This window comes from Gossypium arboreum, chromosome 7 (genome assembly GCF_025698485.1).
Source record: "Gossypium arboreum isolate Shixiya-1 chromosome 7, ASM2569848v2, whole genome shotgun sequence".
NCBI lineage: Eukaryota > Viridiplantae > Streptophyta > Magnoliopsida > Malvales > Malvaceae > Gossypium > Gossypium arboreum.
The window spans coordinates 7385474-7394136 of NC_069076.1; positions in this window are offsets into that span (position 1 = coordinate 7385474).

The window sequence follows — 8663 nt, forward strand, 5'->3', positions numbered from 1 at the left end:
GGCAACATCAAATTCTCACTCTAACATGTACTTATGACTATTAGGTATTTTTACCGATTAAGCCCTTTTGCTCATTTTCACTTAAAACCGAGTAGCACAAGTTGTCTAACATAATTTAAAACCTCATATTCTATCATAAAACACCAAAATACACAAATTTCACCTATGGGTATTTTTCCAAATATAAACCCTAGGTTAAATTATTGCTAGCATAAGCTAAATCGAGCTAACGGACTCCAAAAACGTAAAATCATTAAAAACGAGGCTAGAACGGACTTACGATCGAGCTTGGAAGCTTGAAAACCCTAGCCATGGTTTCTCCTTGCTATATTCGGCCATGGGGTTGAAGATGAGCAAAATTGGCTTTAATTTTGTATTTTAATTCATTTTACCCTAAATGACCAAAATGCCCTTACTACTAAACTTTCCAAAATTCCATCCATGTCCAATTTTGTCCATAGACTTAGAAATTGGTAAAATTTCTATTTAAGACCTTCTAATTAATATTTCAAAACAATTTCATACTAGAAACTTCTAGAATGCAAGTTTTACAAATTATTCGATTTAGTCCCTAATTTCAATTTAAGCATTTTATGCATAAAATTTCTTCACGAAATTTTCACACAATCATGAAATCATATCATAGACCTTAAAATAATCATAAAATAATTATTTCTATCTCAGATTTGTGGTCTCGAAACCACCATTCTGACTAGGCCCAAAATCAGGATATTACAATATTAATTTATAATTCATCTTTTTAAACTTAAATGTTCTCTTCTTTGTTAAACTAGAAGCGAAGGATGTTGGGATAAACAATGAATGTTTCAACCTTCTGATAAGTCTGATAGCTCTACATGTTAAGTTTTTTAATGAATAATGATTTAAGAAGCATATAAACAGTAAGTTGTGAATAAAAGGCCCTTCATGTGGGTTTTCCATAGTTAAGATTATAAGTAAATTGTTTATAAATGGGTTTTTAATGATGGTTCCATGTCCTTGAAGTAGTAGCTTTTATTTGGTTCGAGAAGGATGTCTGAGTTTGGAACTCCAAGCTACGGTAAAGGTGAGTTTCAAGTGAGTCTTTATCCTAGCTTGTGTAAGTTAATTCATATTGAAAAATTGCAATTTGACATTATCACGACTAACTAGTAAGTGTGTGAAGACTTGTATCGATGTTGCATGTCTACAAATGAAGTATATATGTTAATGCATGAATATGAAGATGTGTAGTAAGTATGCATATGAAATCAGGTATGAGAAGCTACGAATTTGTTAGATAAGTGAATAAGTCTCATAAGTGCATTCTTTGTTAGTTGAGCAAATGTCCTTTATGATGCCTCTGGTAGGCCTGTTACTGATAACTCTTGAAAATAGTTATATTTTAGGCCTCTAGACTTGGTTAATTATTTGTATTTAAATAAATGTATATGCATTTTAAGATATTATATTAGTATTTTAGGACATCGCATTATGAAGCTTAGATTGTGCTTAAATGTTATTATGTTACTTTTACTTGTGGGTGTAAAGGATTTGTTTGGATGGCAGGTGTAGAATGAGGAAAAGAAATGAAGGAGTGAAGTATTGTCATGGAAAAAGGTTGGACAGATTGCAAACATTAATGCCATGGAAATTCCAAGAAGACACTGAGTCAACACTCAACTCGGGCCACTCTCAACCAGCTGTACTTGTACCAGAAAAATCTACCTGAAGAAAAGGGAGGAAAATTTTTGTGCTTAGAGGTGAATCTACCCTATAAGAAGAGAGAGAGAAAACAAGCCAAAAAAAGGGAGGAGAATCTCTTTCGAAGGGGAAAGATCTTGATGAAAAGAATGAGGGTAGCAGTAGAGGTTGGGCAGCAGAGCAGTACACGAGCAAGAAGAAGAGGACAGTCAACCTGGTCTTTCCAAGTCATTGCGCCACCGAAGTTAAGAGCTAGAATGACAAAAGCTTTCTAAAGTTCTTCCTTTATTTTCTTAAATTGCTTATTTTTTAAATTAATTATTCAAGATGTTGAATGATATTTTGAATTCGGATTTGATTAACCAACCCATAATTTAAATCTCATTAGGTTGGGATTACTGTATGATACTTTAATTTTCCATTAATGTTGAAGCTTGGATCTAACCTATTTTACTGTTTCATTCAATTTGTTCTTTTAAAATTACATGCATGCAGACTCTAGACATAGATGAATGTTTAGTATTCTTATAAACATAATCTAATTCTAAAAAGGTTAGGTTTGTTGGATTGAAATTGAATGATACAAGTGGTTGTTTGATAGAATACCCATAGTAGTTTCTAGACATAGAGCAATGTTTGTATAGAACAAAGAGAAATTAGTGTTGGGAATCACACCTCAGGCCTATAAACATATAACGCTTTAGGTGGGATAACTTGAGGTCTTGCTTTCGAAAGAAGTAAACTATCTTAGATTCATTTGTTGAGGTATTTTTGGTTTATGAGGGTAAATTCCTAGTAATCCCAACCTTCTCATTCAACAAATTTGATCCTCTCATTCTTGACTTGATATCTTTTCCATAGCATATTTCTAAATATTCGTTTGTTTACATATTGCGCACATTATCATTATTTTGATCACCATTGCATTTCTGACATTGTTTTGCCAATTCACATACTTCATAATAGCAACTTAACCAAAGTAATCATATCCGATCCCTGTGGAGACTATCTTACTTATCATTATATTACTTGATTAGACGTGTATAATTGCACACTTGCACATTATACTTACATGCAACAGTTACATTACTAATGGGATTTTTAGATCACGGTGACTATGAAAATATTCATGGTGATGCCTCTAGTTAGATGAAGACTTGACTAGCAAATTACGACATGAAATATGTATAAGACCATGTGGCAGAAACCCATGGTATTGTAAGACTATGAAAATACTCATGATGATGTCTCCAGCTAGTTATAGTCTGGACTAACATATCACAACATAGGAATATGTATAAGACCATAAGGGATAGACCTATGGCACATTCTGAGGAAGTCTTACGTGACAGTAAACACGTAATTCTGTGTTGCCTATGTAACATATTCTATGTTGTTTGTGTGGCATATTTTGTGGTACTTATGTGTAGTGATATACTAGGCCTTTGCGATGTATTCTGTATTTATCTGTGTGGAGAATCCTGTAACATCTATGTGGAATTATCAATGATGTCTATGTAGCAGAATTTGGATAATTGCCTTTGTGGTAAGATTTGGGTAAGTTCTAAGATTTCTTAAATAGTTAATTCTATGGTAAGGATCTTATGAGTCTAAATATAACTTGGCTTGTTTAGTCTTGAGATAAATGGAATGAGCTTTAAAGGGTGTTTCGTGAAAAATAATATGCTTCTATACTACTAAAGAAGGAATTTGTTAAAGCAGACTGTTAGTACAAGATATTGGCGTATTCGTATCTACGATTATATAATGATGAAATCTGAGCTACCTAGTATCCAGCATATATAAATGGTTTTTTTGTTTCATTTAGTACTCATAAGGAATCTAAGTCATTTGTTAAATTGGGCGTTCTCATGTTATGTAAAATAGGCATCCAAAATTAATTCAAGATATAATCCGATTGGTTGTCTAATGGTTATCAAACTAGTATGAGATTCAGCCAAATGTAAGATCAGTAAGAACTTCATCGTATAAGATCAGTTAGTTAAATGATCTACCAAAGAATGGTATCTGTGAATAACCATCATGGGGTAAGATATTCAACATTTGTTAGAATAAGAATCTATATATTGTAACTTCCTCAACCTGATTCAAATTTCTGAATTTGGATATCTCGTGTTACTATAAAAAATCACTTTGCAAAATTAAAAAAGACCATCGACGTACCCTTTTTTTAAAACATACTTTTTATATTTTATTAAATGTCTCAATATTAAAGATATAAGAAAGGTATGTAAGGTTACATCAGACTTATTACAACTTATTACATCATAAAATTTTGCTAAAGACAAACTCTTTAAGGCATAATCCTACTATACGCCATATTCCTCAATTGTCCTCTGTAAGCATAATAACCCGACTCACCGCTTCTCTAGCATATTCTTAGCGGCGTCCCTCCGGGTGTACTAATTCTTACAATACCTAAAACATGAACAAAATGCCTATAAGTTTACAAGAACTTAGTGAGCCTGAATCAACTTAGTGAGCCTGAATACAAAATACCTTGAAGCCTTTTTTAGATGAAATCTTCATCATGAATATTTAGATTATCAATCTGTGTTTGCTGAACACCTTCATAATGTTAGATATATATATACATATATGCCATCAACCATACTTATCGTATCGACTCTCATTTTGCTAGTTGGTTAACTTTAGATCTTACTAAATGATAACTACATCTTCTCTTCTCCTAAAACAATGGAGATACTTCTCAAAAGGATATCTATACAAAGCCCACTTTCTACGATTTTACCCTTCAACAACATATATCCTTTATATTAGAATGGTTGTTCATAGCTCTCTTGGTAGATACCACTTACAAATCTTACATTTGGCTGATTCCTATAGTGAGTTTGATAATTACTAGACTATAAACTAGACCATATTCTGACTCAAACCCATCACATGCTCATACTGATAAGGAAATGTTCCAGATCATACAAATGAATTCCAAATGTCTATGTTACATAACATAAGAATGCCCAGATTGACAATAACCTAGATTCCAAAAATCCTTAGGAAGAGACATGATACTACTCAAATATGACAGATACTAGATGAATCAGATTTTAATCTTACATAGCGTAAACAAATTCAAGCTAACGAGAACCTATACCTTTCATAACATGAACACGCCTATATCCTATACTAACAGACTACTCAGGCGGATTCCCTTTTTCAGAAATATATTAACATACTTTTATTCAGGAATAATGCCTTTTAGAAACATTCAGTTTCATCATAAGACTAATCATATCCAGTTAATTTCAGAAATATCAGATATTTACCCTAGATTCATTTATCGAAGAAACCTCAGTACTTACCACAGAGGCAGATAATCTGATTCTGCCACGAAGGCATTCCAAGATACGCCATATAAGCATTTCATAATTCGCCACAAAAGCAACACAAGATACTCCACTAAGGCTTAGCATATCACGCCACTCAAGCAACAAATAGAATCAGATGTTAAATGTCTCAGTGGACTTTCACAAAAAGCGTCATAGGTTTCTCCTGCATGGACTTATTCATATCTTCATGTCATGATCTACCAGCCCAATCTTCATCTTACTGGAGGCAAAACCATGAATGTATTCATTGTTATATAATTCCATGGGTCTTTACCACATGGACTTACGTATCTTCACATCATGCTCTGCTAGTCTGGTTGGCAATATAGCTGCCTTACTGAAGGCATCACAAATAAATGTTTTATTATGTAGTTACTTACCTAGATTTATTCGAATAGTTGAATGGTTCTTACTTTTTCATATAAGATCTCATAAGCATACTTACCAATCATCTAGGATGAGATCAACTTACGTGTTACTAATTGAACAATTCACATACAGAAGATAAGATAGAGACTCACCTGATACTCACATAGAGTGAAGCTTGAAGTTCTAAACTTGAACATCCCTATCAAACCAGCAACAACAACTGCTTAAAGAACATAAAACCACCATTAAAACCTGTTTAAAAACAAATGGTTAACATCTCAATTATAGATGACCCTCACACAGGGTTTCTTATTCACAACTCACTGTTCATATGCTTCTTAATATCTATTCTTTCAACAACTTAACATGCAGAGCTATTAGACTTACCAGGAGGTGGAACATCCACTCATTAATTCAAAAACCATAGCTTCCAACTTAATAAAGGAGAAGAAACATATAAGTTTAAGAAGAAGAACTAGAGATTAGTGCTAAAGGAAGAAAAATCCTTTAGATAAACCCTTCTCACCATATATATATATATATATATATGTAACAGCCCTAATTTGACCCTAGTCAGAATGTGGTTTCGGGACCACAAAACCGAGTCATAAAATTTAGTTAAAATTTTATTTGCATACCTTATATGTGTGGTAGTACTTGTATAAAAATTTGATGTTTTAATTTTTATCTTAGGAATGTGAACCTTGCTCGAAAGGATTTAGTTGAGAGACTTAGAAAATTTGATAGGTACATAAGTAAGGACCAAATAGTATTGAAATATGAAAAGTTGGGTTTGCATGTCAAAATGCCCCAAACTATGTTGAGTGGCCGCCAAGCATGGCTTCATTCTTCCAAGATTATGTTGTTATTATTATTTAATATTGGTAAGCAATTAAAATAGAGGAAAATAAAGATTAATAATAAGAAAATGAACAAAAAAAAGGGTGTTCATCCTTGCTACCCTTTAGCCGAAAAACCAAGTGAAAGAAAGAGAGAAAAGCTTTGGAGAAGTAGGCCGTACTAGTATCTAAGTTGAGGTATGTTGAAGTTATTCCTTTAAATTCATGTATATTTTTGGTTGTTAGTTTGAATTCTATCTATCCCATGGTTGGATTTGTTGTTGTTGGAGAGTTGGGATTTGACAAGAAGCTTAAAAATTTTAGTTGATACCTTGATGCTATTAACATGTTAGTTGTATGGATGAACTAAGTTGCTTGTTATGTTAGCATGAAAGTGAAGATGTTAAGTCATTTTGTTGGAGGTGCCAAGTTGGGACTAAGAAGGGATGAGTATTCGCTAACATAGTTGAAAGGGATGTTGCCGATTTTAGAATTTGATTATGGGAGTGGCTATAATGGGCATAAAGATGTTGAACTTAAGAAATGTAGCAACATGCAAATTTATATGATATCACAAATGGAGGTGAAGCTATGCTAGATTGGGAAAAAGTCGATCAAGTGTGCATGAGAAGAATTTAGGTGTTTAGATGATGTTATAGATGACACTATACATATATATATATATATATTCGGCCATCAAAGTGAGTATGTAGGTGATGTTGAGTCAAATTTTTGGTGCACATTCGGGTATGTATATATATATATAAGTATGCCCATTCGTGATGTTACCTTTAATCATGTATATAATCGACTAAATGGGTAATTAGTAAGAGGGGTTGCCGAAAATACAAATATACATATGCATGTGTAATTGAATTATAAATGTATAGCAAGATGATTAAACTAGTTTATTTATTTATTAAGCCCGAGAAGTTAAAGAAGGGGAAACAAGCAAGGGCAAAGCCAAGGACATCGAGTAGCCGGTCGGAACCGTTATACTCAACGCAAGGTAAGTCCTTAAGCACTTTTGTGAGAACTCCTCGGATAGATATTTTTCGAGTGATTCTCCTACTTATTAATATGACCATATGTACAATTTGAATTTAGTAAATTGCTTTACCATGATGAATCAACATAGGGCACAATGTGTGCAAAATTATGTGGCACTATGTGTGCCGATTGGGAGGTTGAAGCATGAGGAATCTCAAATGCACTATGTGTGCGATTTACTATAGCACTATGTGTGCGATTTACTATGGCACTATGTGTGCGAACATAATAAGCACTATGTGTGCAACGTTTGGTTGTTGGTATAAATTGTGATGAATGAGGTAAGTGATTGAGCTATTAACTAAATATCGAATTTGAGGTTGTGCGGTGTATGCATAAATTTATCTAGTGCATCGTTGTTCCAAACTTGAGGAAATGGTTCTACATCGATTGGGCTGACTTGGCATTGATTTAATTGAAGGACTTGGCATGAGATCGAACCAAAATTTAAGAAATTGTAGCATAGTTGTTATGATTTGGAAAAATGATTTTGTGTTATTTGTTTTTCACTTATGATTATTATTGTTGGACGGTAGAGTAGTGCTTATGACTTACTGAGTTATGTACTCATTTGGTGTGCTTGTTTGTTGCTTATCTAGTTTCTTGATCCATTTTGTGTGCTCGGGACCGTCGTCAAAGTCATCACACCGGCTAGCAACTTTTGGTACTTTCTTCTTAGTGGGTCTAGGAGAACATTTTGGCATGTATAGGCTAATATGTTTTGTTGAAAATTTGGTATGTAAACTTTTAGCCATGCGAAAATGGCATAAATATTCGGTTGGATTTGGTTCTATAATGTTAGGTCGCAAGTCTTGGTAATTGATTTTATGCCATATGCCATGGTTGATTATTTTAGTGTTAAAATTCATGATATGGCAATAGTGTAGTAGGGAGATGTTCGATAATGATTAGCCTTTGGCATGGCTAGTCATGATCATAATTTATGATATGTATGATGAGTTACTAGTTAGATCAAGGAGAAATCACGAAATCGGCATAGTTGCTTTAGTAACAGATGCTGGCAGCAGCAGTGACGTGAGATTGAAAAATCACTAAAAATAGTAGGAATGGAATTAAATAATGAATAAATTATGTAATCAAAGATCGATGGGTCTATTTTCATATAGAAGAAACGAAACGACCATATGAGCTGTATGTTAGGAGATAATTAAACTCTTGTGAAGCAGGGCCAGAGTGATTTCTGGATCCCCTGTCCCGACTTTAGAAATTCACCCTAAATTAATTAGAGACAATTAGAAGTCATGCTTTATATGTATAGATTCCATTTTGAGTCTAGTTTCATTAGAAACCAATGGCATAAGTATTGGAGTTCTGTAAAGGGAGATATCTA